We start from the raw sequence: 15,403 nt of genomic DNA on the forward strand, positions 1-15,403 counted from the left end.
TGCGGGTGTCTCTGGGATGTTCCCTAAAGCGCTCTGCTAGGAGGCGCCCAGTCTCCCCAATGTAGAGGAGACCGCATCGGGAGCAACGGATACAGTAGATGATATTAGTGGATGTGCAGGTAAAAGTTTGATGGATGTGGAAGGCTCCTTTAGGTCCTTGGATGGAGGTGAGGGAGGAGGTGTGGGCGCAGGTTTTACAGTTCCTGCGGTGGCAGTGGAAAGTGCCAGGATGGGAGGGTGGGTCGTAGGGGGGCATGGACCTGTCCAGGTAGTCACGGAGGGAACGGTCTTTGCGGAAGGCGGAGAGGGGTGGGGAGGGAGATATATCCCTGGTGGTGGGGTCTGTTTGGTGGTGGCGGAAATGTCGGCGGATGATTTGGTTTATGCGAAGGTTGGTAGGGTGGAAGGTGAGCACCAGGGGCGTTCTGTCCTTGTTACGGTTGGAGGGGTGGAGTCTGAGAGCGGAGGTGCGGGATGTGGACGAGATGCGTTGGAGGGCATCTTTAACCACATGGGAAGGGAAATTGCGGTCTCTAAAGAAGGAGGCCATCTGGTGTGTGCTGTGGTGGAACTGGTCCTCCTTGGAGCAGATATGGCGGAGGCAGAGGAATTGGGAATACGGGTGGCATTTCTGCAAGAGGTAAGGTGAGGAGAGGTGTAATCTGGGTAGCTGTGGGAGTCGGTGGGTTTGTAAAAAATGTCGGTGTCAAGTCGGTCATCATTAATGGAGATGGAGAGGTCCAGGAAGGGGAGGGAGGGTCAGAGATGGTCCAGGTAAATTTAAGGTCAGGGTGGAATGTGTTGGTGAAGTTGATGAATTGCCCAACCACCTCGCAGGAGCACGAGGTGGCTCACCTTCCACCCTACTAACCTTCGCATAAACCAAATCATCTGTCGACACTTCCGCCACCTCCAAAAAGACCCCACCACCAGGGATATATTTCACTCCCCACCCCTTTCCGCCTTCCGCAAAGACTGTTCCCTCCGTGACTACCTGGTCAGGTCCACACCCCCCTACAACCCATCCTCCACTGCAGGAACTGCAAAACCAGCCCCCATACCTCCTCCATCCAAGGCCCTAAAGGAGCCTTCCACATCCATCAAAGTTTTACCTGCACATCCACTAATATCATTTATTGTATCCGTTGCTCCCAATGCAGTCTCCTCTACATTGGGGAGACTGGGCGCCTCCTAGCAGAGCGCTTTAGGGAATATCTCCGGGACACCCGCACCAATCAACCACACGGCCCTGTGGGCCAACATTTCAACTCCCCCTCCCACTCTGCCGAGGATATGGAGGTCCTGGGCCTCCTACACCGGTGCTCCCTCACCACCAGACGCCTGGCGGAAGAACACCTCATCTTCCGTCTTGGAACACTTCAACCCCAGGGCATCAATGTGGACTTCAATAGTTTCCTAATTTCCCCTTCCCCCACCTCACCCTAGTTCCAAACCTCCAGCTCAGCATCCCCCACTATATTGTACTCTATGCTACTTTCTCCCTCCCCACCCTCCTCTAGCTTATCTCTCCATGCTTCAGGCTGTCTGCCTTTATTCTTGCTGAAGGGTTTTTGCCTGAAACGTCGATTTTACTGCTCCTCGGCTGCTGCCTGAACTGCTGTGCTCTTCCAGCACCACTAATCCTGATTCTCTACTATATGATTCTATGCACGATCAACAACATATTGACAGTAAAAACGACATTAGGATGTGACTGAAGTCTCAAGTCAACAGAGGGAGACTTTTAAAGGAGCTTATGCGAGTAGATCACTGGCAGAAACTCACCAATGATGAGGCTGTAGGTAGACAAGGTTATAGAGCAACACTGAGTTCGTGGATAGTTATTTTTTTACAGTGAGAAAGGCTTGTGAGGCTTTTGAACTAAATGATGAGTTTTATCCTAGAAGCATACGCTCCGTGATCAGCTCGGGGCAACACTATTTCGGATGAATTGATGTCTATAGAGCATAAAGATTACTGTAGTCAAGCCGGGATCTTTCAGGCGTTGTTTTTGATACCGTTGATGGGGTTTGTCAAGGTGATTTCACATGGGAGGACGAGAAAGACAGGATTGAGACACGTGAAAAGCGAAAGCAAGACAACTTTGACGAATAGAGAAAAGAGAAACGAAAATTCGTTTTCCAAGAAATCCGAGAATAGTGTGTTGTGACCTATAGACGGGTGGGATGTCCAAGCAGGAAGCTGTTCGGGCAAAGTAAGGAAGCAGAACTATCAAAGTGAGGAAAACTCCTGCGAACACAACTCGGGGGTGGGTGGGTGGTGGTTCGATCACATGAAATACAGCGTAACGTTCACGCGGAGCAAAGGTGACAAAAGTTCAGTGCCAGGCAATGGGGTTCTGGAAACAGTTTAGGAGCTGGGGCAGTACCGCGAGATAATCACAGGGAACAAACCCTGGCATTTGGAAAAAAAGTTCACATTCCACGTAGAACCCCCTTTGTCCGCGGAATGGAGAGCGAAGCCTGAACACAACTTAGTGAGAGGGTCTGCACATGTTGGCGTTAGAGAGAAGAAAATCTCAGGCATTGACATTTATAGTCTCAGGGATGTACATGTGCAAGGTGGGAGAGTAATGTGTCCAGGAAAATAACAGTTGCTTCTGGCCATTTTTTGTGATTTACTTTATTATTGTCTGAGCGTTCGTAGACAAATTTGCAATATGAAAATTAAAAACTTTTGCACCAGAGATTTAGGTTTTGCTCACGTAAAGGGTGTGCCCATTCCTGTCCTTCGCACTGAACATCATTACCAGTTCTTCCATCCACATAATCGAGGGACGGGCAATAAATACTGGCCAGCCAGCGACGCCCACGTCCCATGAGTGAAAAACAAGAAATGATTTTCCTCAACTCGCTACAGTTCTGAGGCACAGCTTCAAGAAGAGCCAAGTCTGTCAGTCAAGGGCTGTAGGAGTTTCCGGAGTCGAAAATCTGCTGCAAATTAGGAAGCGAGATGTGGAAGAGCCAACACAGAAATGCACTGGCTTGAGAACTAAGCATTGGTCGTTCAGATTGCCCAGTTTCTTTTCCACAAAAGTGGAATTTCCCTACACGAGTAGAATCGATTCATTTCTCTCGTGTTGTCGCAAGAATTACGACTGTTATCTGTGGCACTACGACTGTGTTTCCGGGATTGCTGGAATCCTCATCATTCATAGTTTGCTCACATTTTCAAAATTGTTTTATCGTGTGAGTACTCCTTGTTCGTGTTTCTACTTGTATAGGTGAACAAATTGATTCCCTTCGAAGATGACGAAGGTACTGTACTAACTTTGCAAGTCAACTCAAGTTTTTTGGTCACAGAATAGCAATGTTCAACTGTTTACAGCTGATTAAAATAGAATGCATGAAAATGATTACATTAGTCAATTGCAGCATTTTTAGTCTTACTTTTCGGGACAGTGCTGTGCTGTGTACAACTGCTCATGTGATGTAGATTTAGGGTAATCCATGTGGCAAATTTAGAAGTGCAGCAAACGGACTGGCAATAATGTTTGCATTAGATCATGAGTTTCCAATTCCCCACCTTCCCTCATCTAATGAAATAGAGACAGTTCAGTGCTATAGACTGTTGAGTCTGACAGCAGTGGGCAAGTTGTAGGAGAGGATTCTGAGAGATAGGATTGACATGTACTTGGAGCAGCAAGGACTGATTAGGGATAGTCAGCTTGGCTTTGTGCGTGGGAAATCATGTCTCACAAACTTGATTGAGTTTTTTGAGGATGTAACCAAAAAGATCGAGAGCAGAGCAGCAGACATTGTTTGTATGGGGGACTTTAGTAAAACTTTTGACAATGTTCTGCATGGTAGACTAATTAGTAAAGTTCAATCATAAGGGATCAGGGAGAGGTTGCCAATTGGATACAAAATTGGTTTGAGATTGGAAACAGGGTTGTGGTGCAGGGTTGATTTTCGGACTGGAGGCCTGGGACAAATGGTGTTCTGCAGGGAACAGCGCTGGGTTCACTTGATTGTCATTCACATAAATGATTTAGATGAGCATGTAGAAGGCATGATTAGTAAGTTTGTGGATGACACAAAAATTGGTGGTATGGTCAACAGTGAAGGTTCTCTGAGATTATGAAGGGATCTTGATTAATTGGGTCAATGGGCTGAGGAGTCGCAAATGGAGTTTAATTTGGATAAATGCAAGGTATTGCAGTTTAGCAAAACAAACAAGGGCAGGACTTACACAGTTAATGGTAGGGACCTGGGTAGTGTTGCCAAACAGAGAGACCTAGGCATCAAGACACATAGTTCTTTGAAATTTGTGCCACAGGTGGTTAAGAAGGCAGGTAGCATGGTTGCCTTCAATGCTCAGACCATTGAGTGTAGCAATTGGGACATAATGTTGAGGTTGTACAGTACATTGGTGAGACTACTTTGTGTGTACTGTATACAGTTCTGGTCACCCCACTATAGGAAGGATATTATTAAATTGGAGAAGGTTCAGAACACATTTGCCAGGATGTTGCCAGGACTGGAGGGTTTGAGTTTTCAAGAGAGGCTTATAACTTTTTTTCGCTGGAGCGTAGGGATGACCTTATTGAGGCTTATAAAATCATGAGGGACAAATATAAGATGAATAGCTAAGGTCTTTTTCCTAGGGCAGGGGAGTTCAAAACTAGGGGACATATTTTTAAGGTGACAGGAGAAAGATTTAAAAGGGACCTGAGGGGAACTTTTTCAGACAGACGGTGGTTTGTATGAGCAATGAACTGCCAGCAGAAGTTGCAATATTTAAAAGACATTTGGACAGGTATATGAATAGGAAAGGTTCACAGGGATATGGGCCAGGCACAGGCAAATGGAACTAGTTTAGTTTTGGAAACTTGGTCAGCATGGATATGTTGGACTGAAGTAGCTGTTTCCATGTTAGTACATCAACATGCTGCAATTGTTAATTTTCTGACTGTTTACGTGTTACATGGTCTTGGGGATTCCAGCCACAAGTTATTTTCCTGAACTTGATTTAAAGCTATTTCAAAATGGACTCTCACTCCTTGCAAACTAAGATGCACTCTTAAGCATCCAACAGTGTTAAATTTCACTGTAAACGGAACTAGACACGTACTGAATAAAAATCTTCTGTAATATTTCACTTCTGACATTACATAGAATCTCTGTGGTCTACCTTTATCTTGTTATTGGACACAGATGGAACACAGAATTTGACCAAAACAATTCTGATATATCTCACAACAAAAACATTTTATTGTGTATCTCTTGAAATCAAATTTGTTATTTCAACATATATTGAAACCAAAATAAAAAAAAACCCGCTTGCTTGTATTTAAACTGTATATGTATTTTAAGCATTGGGTGGACTTTCAGCCCCATTTTCAGCCAAATGTGGTCTTCTAGCATAAGAAATAGTGGAACATAGAAGTTATCATCCTGCTCCATGCCATCATCATCCTGATGGAATCCTTGAACCAAACAGCTTCAGCACCTGGGTACTTCAGTAGGTTATGTAAAGTTGGGATTGGATACCAACACAAAAGATCTTTTTCACTTGTAATGTGTCAGTACCAGTTATGCTGGTCAATTTTCAGAGTAACTTGATTTAGCCTCATTTAGACTGTAATACAGAAAAAAAAACTTTTTGTTCAATGCAGCCTCAGCAAACAGCGAACATTTCAAATGAGAAATAACTCAATGTCGGAAACTAATAATACATTGATTGTTTTTGTAATACGTATATTGTACCTAAAATCTTGGTTATTAGAGTGCAAGAGTGTGCATTTTAAACAGAGCCTGCAGTTTATGTGAGTTTCCTCTGAGGAGGAAAAGTGCAGCAGAAAAGTGTAAGTATTTTTGTTTTTACGTGTGAAAGTGTAGAAAACATAGAACATAGTTCAGTACAAGAACAGACTCTTCAGCCCATCATGTCTGCACTAACCATGATGCCATTCTAAACAAGTCCTATCTGCCTGCATAGGAATAATATTCAGGTAACTTAACTTATGAAGAATACAGGAAAAGAAAACTTGCCTTTTGAGGAGGATAGAAATAACTATTGTCATACTAAGTGAAATCAACCCATGAATTTGGTTTATTTGGAAAACAAAGAGAGACTAAAAAATGGACAAAAGGAGCTTTGGAAAAGGCTTGAGGGGAAAAAAAAGTTTAAAACTACAAAACTCAGAGCCCAAACATGTACTTACTTTAAACTCCCCCAACAAAATGCTTGTGTTTGACAAACTTCTGTTATTACTATACAGATATCCCAAAAATTGTAAAGTTTGTAGAAGATTTCTATTTGCAGTTTATTCCCATTTTGAATATTTGCCATTAAACACTGACACATATATACCCTTTTGTAATACTTTTAGTGTAATGAATCACTTGAATAATTTTCTGCTTCAACAAAAATTAAGCCAATATAAAAAGATTTGATACTGACCTGTTATTTACCAGCCAAATTATCTCAGTTAAACTGTCTAAATTGGACATAGGTACATCAATTTGCTTGGGTAAATGAAAGTCCATCGTATTCTTGAAAGTGCCAACATTGTAAAATAAATCTTGATTAACTTAGCTTCTTAGGTTTTATTAAAGGAAATTCGTGTAATATTAAAGTAAATCAACACAGTACAAAATGATTTTTTTCCATTAAAAAAACTAAAACAACTTTCAATATGATTATCTAAGGCTGTAAGCATTCACTAGAGTGTTCACTGAAAGTATCTGTATCCAGATACTCTGTATATAAGCACCAAGAGGCAATATTCAAACTTTTCACTGCGCTCATTCAAATGCATGTGACAATAAAGGCTATTCTATTCTATTCTAGAGTACAGGTAAAAGTCAAGCAACTTCTAAGAGTACACCAAAATTATTGGAAAGAATTTGACATAAGATTGACAGATGTATTTATTCAAAAGAATTAGGTTAGTAGGCAATGGTGCAGAAGAAGTTATAAAACATCATAAAAGTAATACAGCATTTGCATTAATCCTATTTGATACTAGCCTGTGGTGTAGTAGCACAATTGAATCTCTTTAGTGACTCCTAATTGTAAAATTACTTTCTAACGTAATGGAAGCAGATTTGATGGTGGCTCATTCACTTCTACTACACACAGCTGTGGTGACAACTGTTTTATACAGGTCCAAAGCTATCACTTGGGATGACATATTGAGAACTTTGAAGGTTTGTACCCTGACTGGCACTCCAATGTTCAATTCCTGCAATGGTGCAACAGCCTTGTGAAATGAAAATTTGGCTTTCTGCATGATTTTATGTGTCATCAGTGGCTCTCTAGCTTGCTTAGCTTGATAATCATTACAAGTACTGCATTGGCTGCTGTGGACCCTGATATTGTTGCTCATGCGTGGTCAGCAAAGCAAAATTCTCACCTTCTTTAACTTGATTTCTTGATATATTGTAGCCTCTGTTCTCTCAATTCTTAAGGAATAATAAATATTTCCTTTGTACAACGTGTCATGTCCAGAGATATAGGCCTGTCCTGTGTAGCCTTTCCTCACAAGGCAGTCTACATATTCCAAATATTAGCCTGGTAAACCTTCTCTGAACTGCTTCCAATGCATTAGCATCCTTCTATAAGTACCAGAAGTGACTTAATTGAAACATATAAGATCCTGAGGGGTCTTGACTAGATGGATGTTGAAAGCATGTTTTCTTTTGTAAGTGCATCGAGAGCTAGGGGTCATAGTTTAATTTTAAAGGCCTCACAACACATGTTGCTGTCTGGACTGACATTTATTACAAACCTTTAATCGCAGTTGAGATAGTGGGGGTGAGCTGCTTTCTTGAATTGCTGCAGTCCATGTGCTGTAGGTAGACATGCAGTGCCTGTGAAACATATGAACATAACCATCAGGAATAGGAGTAGACTACTCCATTATTCAATAGCAATCAGAACCTCAATTTTATGTCTCCACCTGCTGCCTCCATCCCTTGATTTCTGACTGACCAACAATCTGTCCATCTCAGCCTGAAGAATAATTAATAAAGGCATGTCAACAATCCTCCTCAGTTTTAAATGATTGGCCCCTTATTCTGAGATGGTACCTCCATGTTCCAGATTCCCCAGTCGGGGAAACAACCCCCACTGTCTCCCTGTCAAACCTCTTTAGAACCTTATGTATTTCACCTTTCGTTCTTCTAAACTCCAGAAACTATTGGTTGATTTTACTCAGCTTCTGATCGTAGGACAACTCTTGTCATCCCAGGAACTAACCTTCTGAACTTTCACTGTACAATCTCCAAAGTTATTATATCCTATTTGTATACAGGGATCAAACCTGCTTCCCGTGTGGTCTCACTAAAGCTCTGTGCAATTGTGGCAAGACCTTATTTGTCTTGTAAATCCCATTGCAATAGAAGCCAACATGTCATTTGACTTCCCAATTGTTTGGTGTACCTATATGCTAGTTTTCTGTGTTTCTTATATATAAGCAAACCTAAGTCTCTTTGAGTATTTACACATTTCATGCCTTTTCAGTTAAAATCAGTAATATTACCATTTCCCCATTGTGCCTTGAGTGGGATCCATACAACCCCCACAATGCAGTAAAGAGAATGAGTATTTGAGGTAGTAGAAGGGACACTAAACAGACTGCTTTATCCGCTGTCCAAAAATTGGCCATGCCAAATTGCCCATAGTGCTAGGGGTGTGTGAGCTAGGTGAATTAGCCATGAGAAATGCAGAGTTACAGGGGTGGGATGCTCTTTGGAGGGTTGGTGTGTTCAATGGGCCAAATGGCCTGCTTCCACACTGCAGAGATTCAGTGATTCTATGATGCTGGATTGTGTCAAACATCTTGAGTTTTGGAGTTGCACCCATTCACACTCCTGACTTATGCCTTGTAGATACTGGCCAGTGTTTGGGAAGCCACAAGTGAATTAGTCACTGCAGAATGAGACACCTTATCAAATGCCATTTGGAAATCCAAATATACTGTACCTACTGATTCTCTTTCATCTACCCTACTAGATAGATTCTCAAAATCTTGAATAAAATTGTTGGATGTGATTTCTCTTTTGTAAAATGATGTTGACTTTGCCTGATCACTCTGATTTTCTAAGTACGGTTTTAATAATAAAAAAAATTTCTGATGATTGTCATGCTAAATGACCTTTAGTTTCCTATTTTCTCTCTTCCTCCTTTCTTGAACTGACTTGTTACACAAATTAACTTACAAACTGCTGAGACTGCTGTGCAATCTTGGGAATTTTGGAAAATCATAACCAGTGCATCCACTAACTGTGCAGTACATCTTTCTGAACCTGATGATGTAGGCCATAAAGTCTTGGGGATTTTAGTTCCTTCACCTTCAAGATGACAGGATCTTATTGGGATCCTGACAAAATACCAATTTTAAATGGAACTAAGTTGACAAAAGACCAGCCATGATCTCATTGAACAGTAGAGCAGGTTCGATAATCCAGATGGCCTACTCCTGCTCCTATTTCTTAGGTTCTTAATCTTTTTTCTTGTTCACCCTCATGACTTTTGTTGTTGCTCCTCATGTTTGACATGGTATTTGTCAAGGCCTACTTTCACAGCCACATCACTTTCCTCAGTGACTGCTTCTGGATCAGACTCACCCCGCGTGCATCCCAACTGAAGTTCCATCCTTCTTGTTTTGAATTCACCCAGGATCACAGGAATCTCAAGTTCTGAAGAAGGATCACTGGGCACAAAACTCTGCTTTCTCTCCACAGATGCTGCCAGACCTAGTGAGTTTCTCCGACATTTTCTTTTTTGGTTTGGGAAAATTCTGTCCTTGGTATGCACTAAGTCCAACTCCAAGGCATGGTGTGCATGAAGTAATATTAAAGAATGTTTTCACTGGTAGGAGAGACTAGGACCCAAGGGCACAATCTTAGAGTAATCTGTGTTCAAAATGGCAATTAAACATGTTGATCCTGAATTCCTTTGAAGGATGTTTTATTCTCTCACTGTAATTTTGTGGAAGAATGTGGAATGCTTGGAGACACTATGTAAATGACTGTTTACATCTTTGCTCTGGGAGTTAATGTGTGGTGATGACCAGCAGGAGCATAATGGAAATTCAAGGCTTTAATATTTATTGTTTGTTTTAAAACTCCTGGAAGTATGTAATGAAATATTTGTTTTTCATTTTGAATAGTTTACAGAATTGTTATGCCAAAGTGCAAAATTATAAAATGTAGCTTTTGTTAGTGACTAATGAGCATCTGCTGGCACATCAATGTAATGTTATAATTACATTTTATTACAGTCCAAGTCAGTTTTACAAGTAAGGGGAGTGGCCTTGTGGAGAAAGCATAGTAATGGAAGGAATTACTGCCAGAAACGGAAATCAGGCAGAAAACAAATGTACACAATTTATTGTACTTGACAACAGATAATTGGATCAAAATGCACTCTTGAACTGGTATGATTTTAGATGCTTTATGAGTTATTTACATTTGAATTAATTTAATGAAGGACTGATGGAATAAGATAATTCAACATTCTGCATTCTGGGCCTCAGACTTTGCTTAGAATTAAAATTTGAATTACTTTGGTTAATTTCAATCTGCTTCCTAAAAGGTTGAAGGGGTCTTGTGGTGTAGTGGTCTTGTCCATACATCTGAGCCAGAAGGTCCAGATTCATGGTTTGACTGTTCTAGAGCTGTAACAGAGGATATCTGAACAGGTTTGTTAAAAAAATTCTACTAAAAGTTCAATCAGAAAAAAGGTCCACAAATTAGAACTATTAGCATTCAAGCTGAATTCGCTAATTGCCTCCTCCTAGTTGGCCAAATCAAATTCGGAGAGAACTCTGTCTGCCTGAGGCTCTTGTTGATTTTCTGTAGTGCTGCAAAATCAATGAATTGGCATTGAAACTGCAAGATTCATTCAGGGGATGACTTGCTTTCAGGAGAATGAACAGAGTAATAGATTCATTCTAACATAGAGATGGCCTATTGGATTTGTATTGTTAAACATCCTTTCTGCATTTACTTTATCTATTCCTTTAAGAATTTTGTTAGCTTCTTCTCATTTTCTAAATTTTAGAGAATACAGAATCTGTCCCCTCAATCACTCTATACATGAAAGTCCCAAAATCCTAGGGAAAAGTCTTGTGAACTTCCGTTGCACTCCCTTAATGATGAAGATCCCTTTCCTTAGCCAAGGGTACAATAGTCAAGTTGTGGCTTCATCAGTTTTCCATATGATTGAAGTAAGACTCCTTTATCTCTGCACTAAAATCACCATGTACTAAAGGCTGATATCTATATTCCCCGTTATCTGTTTCTCTTCTGTGTGAACCACTGAGATCTATGCATGTCACTAATTTCCAAAGCTGAGAGGCAAAGCTGGAAGAGGTATTGATGCACTGATCGGCATGTGTGGAGGCTGCACTAAGTGTTGCTTACTGTACTATTTCACTTCAGAATTGCTCATTGCAACTGTATATGAGCTTCCGGTAACTTATGAAAAAGGACACCCAATGCATTTTAAAAAATGCAAAAGCAGCATAGCAGCACAAAGTTGGAAATAAGGGCCTTGTACTTGTTTAAGAAACTTCAGGTTAACATCCTTCAAAGAGACTAGCCTCTTTGTGTCTTCATATAATTGTTTAATCCAATGTTATCGTTGGCTGAGCTCATTTTGGTTATATTGCCAACAGATCCAGATTTATTTCCAGCTTCTGTGCCAAGTTCAGTGGGGAAATCTAGGAAGCATTGGAGAAGCAATGCCGACCAGACTAGTCCCATGGGAGAGGGAAAATAAAATCAGATTCCCACTCTTGATGACTTGCTAATGACCCAAACTGGGACATTTGTTTGAATACGTGGCGTGGACTGTATTGGACTCTGTGAGTGTGTGAGATGGCTTGTGTCATGCCAACACTCAATATCCTGGCTCACAACATTTGGATTAGGTACCCACAAATAACTGCTGTGAAACTCTCGCCCAACAGTAAAATACTCCTGAAAACACCAATTTTGTTCTTTAGTTTCATTTGTTGAATAAATTTAAGCATTAGATTGCCAGATTTGTGATCTCTCAAGGAACCAAGAAGTATATTGCGAAAAATTGTGAAAAAAATCATCGGATTTTTCAATCCTTTCAAAGATGACTTGCTGCTTCTAATACTTACAATACTGGTGAATAATCAGGAGGTGCTGAAACTTAACACTTTGTGATTTTTAAAATTTGTAATACTCTTCACTGATACGTTTTACATAATATAAAAGTAGGATTATGACATAACTGTGTATCATATGTAAAATACAATAAATCTATCACATGCTCTATCAAAATCTCACTAAACATAATAATTCATGAATTTCTTAAATTGAATATAACTCTTCTACAGTGAATTCTAACATGTAACTGCATTAAGATATACTATACAGTATTCAGAAGAAAGTTTGTTACTGTTATAATTCATCTACATTCATTGCTCACCAATCATTGCCTGTAATCATAGCTTGAATCCATATTTCTGAACAAAATTCAATGTTCATCTCACTCATCTCTCATTAACCTTCTCTTATTTTAATTATAATGAAAGCTGTTTTTATGTCGAGCACAGTATGTACACTAAGGTTGCCAATGTGGATGAGCTTGCATTCCCCTCCCTTGCTGTATGCCCCTCGAGTACATCCCAGAGGGTTACTACCATGATGCAAGAATACAAAAATTGTTTCCCGAAGTGAATGTGGACATAGAGATATACAACACAGAAACAGACCGTTCAGTCCAACTCATCCATTCTGACCAGATATCCTAAATAAATCTAGCCCAATTTGCCAGCACCTGGCCCATAACCCTCTAACAGTTGAATATCAGAGTTACACCACCTCCCTTGCATTCCTGTCTGTCCTTCTGAATAGTCTGGTCTCCCTGGATATTTAATTCCCAGTCATGACCATTCTGCAATCTTATTTGTTCACGATGATTTGTGCCTTTAACTCATCAACCTTGTTACAAATGCTACGAGCATTAGATAAAGTGCCTTTATGTTAGCTTTCTTACCATCATGATTCACAACATCTCTAATATCTCCTGAGTTATCCTTCATATTTGCTTCTGTCATGTTCTGCTTTGAACTTAAACCCTCCTGCACATAAACCATGTCTATTTACCCTATTCATGCCTCTCATGATTTTATAAACCTTTATAAAGTTACCCATCAGCCTCCAATGCTCCATGGAAAATAGCCCAGCCTGTTCAGCCTCTCCATATATCTCAAACCCTCCAACCCTGGCAACATCCTTGTAAGTCTTTTCACAATATCCTTCCTATAGCAGAGCCCAGAATTGTACTTTGGTTAGGCCACAATTGGAATCCTATGTCTTGTACAGCTACAACATGACCTTGCAACTCCTAAACTCAATGCTCTGACCAATAAAGGCAAGCATACCAAATGTTTACCTGAAACATCGATTTTCCTGCTCTTTGGATGCTGTCTGAGCAGCTGTGCTTTTCCAGCACCATTCTAATCTGCAGTGCCTAATTAAATGTATAAGTCCTGCCCTGATTTGCCTTTCCAAAATGCAGCATCTCACATTAAAGTAAGTTCCATCTGCCACGTACAGCCCATTGGCCCATCTGATCAATGTCCCACTGAACTCTGAGGTAACCTTCTTCACTGTGTATTACACCTCCAATTTTGGTATCATCTGCGAACATATGGCCACACCTCCTATGTTCACATCCAAATCATTTATATAAATGAGAAAAAGCAGCGGACCCAGCATCGATCCTTGTGGCACACCATTGGTCACACGCCTCCAGTCTGAAAGCAACCCTCCACCACCACCCTCTGTCTCCTACTTATTGAAAGGAGACTGAATTGGTTAATTTGAAATTCTGGGTTGGGGTGTGTACTGACTGATAAACATTGAGTTTACTCGATCAATGTAAATAGAATTGACCAGACTGAATTTTAGGGCTGATCGTTATCCACTCCTTTGTTTGTCCAACTGTTCTTCTTTCTCTCTTTGGGCCCTATCCCCACCTGTCATTTACTCCTTACCCCCCTCCCTCACCCTGTTCTTCTGCATTAAAAAAAAACCTTTTCCTAGCTACCATCAGTTCTGGGGAAAGATCACTCAAACATTAACTCTGATTTCTCTCCACAGATGGTACCAGATCTGCTGAGCTTTACCACCAATTTCTGTTTGAGTTTTAGGGCTACATTAATATATGCAACAGGATGATGACACATTTTAAAGTAATGCATGCATCTTTAGTACTTTCGGAGATTATTTACTGGAGCTTAGTGTCCAGTAGCATTCCACACAAATCATTGCTGGGTTGCTTATTGTTCATGATAAATAAAATGATATAGTAGAAATGTGAGAGGGATGATAAGTAAGTTTGCAGATGACATGAAGATTGGTCGAGTGGTTGACAGTGAAGAAGAAGATCTTAGGTTACAAGAGGATATAGATGGATTGGTCAGATGGAATTTAACCTGAAAAGCATTGTCCTGAGGTGGTGCACTTTGGACAAAGTAACAAGACAAGGGAGTACTCAATGAATGGTAGTGCACTAGGAAACTCCGACAAGCACTGGAATTTTGAGGTGTTTGTCCACATCCCTGAAGGTGGCAGAATAGATTAATAAGGTAGTTAAGAAGGCACACTCGTCACTTGCCTTTATCAGACATGGCAGAGATTGTAAGAGCCTGGAGGTTAAGTTGGAGCTGTACAGAACTTTGGTCGGGCCACAGCTGCAGTACTGTGTGCAGTTCCAGTCACCACACTGTAGGAAAAATGTGATTGCACTGAATGGGATGCAGAAGATGTTGCCTGGGATGGACCAATTTAGTTATGAAGAGAAGTTGCCCCAGTTATTTGCTTTAGAGCAGAGAAAGCTGAGGTGTACCTGATTGAATTGTACAAGATTATGAGGGGAATGGACAGGGTGGATAGAAAGCAGCAGTTCCCCTAAGTTGAAGCTCAGTAATAAGGGGTATAATATTAAGGTAAAAGGCAGGTAAAGGGGATTTGAGGAAAAATGTTTTCACTGACAAGTTGCTGGGAGTCTGCAGTGCACTGCATGGGAGGATGGTTGGGGCAGGAAACCTCCGATAGGAAGGAGACCAGACTTGCACGCAATATTCCAACAGTGGCCTAACCAATGTCCTGTACAGCCGCACCATGACCTCCCAACTCCTCTACTCAATACTCTGACCAATAAAGGAAAGCATACCAAACACCTTCTTCACTATCCTATCTACCTGCGACTCCACTTTCAAGGAGCTATGAACCTGCACTCCAAGGTCTCTTTGTTCAGCAACACTCCTTAGGACCTTACCATTAAATGTATAAGTCCTGCTAAGATTTGCTTCCCCAAAATGCAGTACCTTGCATTTATCTGAATTAAACTCCATCTGCCACTTCTCAGCCCATTGGCCCATCTGGTC

At 40.9% G+C, this 15,403-nt stretch overlaps 1 protein-coding gene across 3 annotated transcripts in view; it reads left to right on the top strand.

Moving 5' to 3' along the window:
- Positions 1–2,595: 2,595 nt before the first annotated feature.
- LOC122549289 (interleukin-6 receptor subunit beta-like) overlaps positions 2,596–15,403 on the top strand; it is an 80,224-nt gene continuing 67,416 nt past the window's right edge. For 2 of the 3 annotated variants that reach the window (XM_043688829.1, XM_043688856.1), the window contains exon 1: positions 2,596–3,209. The gene's annotated coding sequence lies outside the window, so the exon portion shown is untranslated. Of the gene's footprint in view, positions 3,279–15,403 lie in introns of all 3 variants that reach the window. The other variant, XM_043688838.1, reaches the window with a different exon arrangement.

Source organism: Chiloscyllium plagiosum, chromosome 1, assembly GCF_004010195.1.
Source record: "Chiloscyllium plagiosum isolate BGI_BamShark_2017 chromosome 1, ASM401019v2, whole genome shotgun sequence".
Classification (NCBI taxonomy): Eukaryota; Metazoa; Chordata; class Chondrichthyes; order Orectolobiformes; family Hemiscylliidae; genus Chiloscyllium; species Chiloscyllium plagiosum.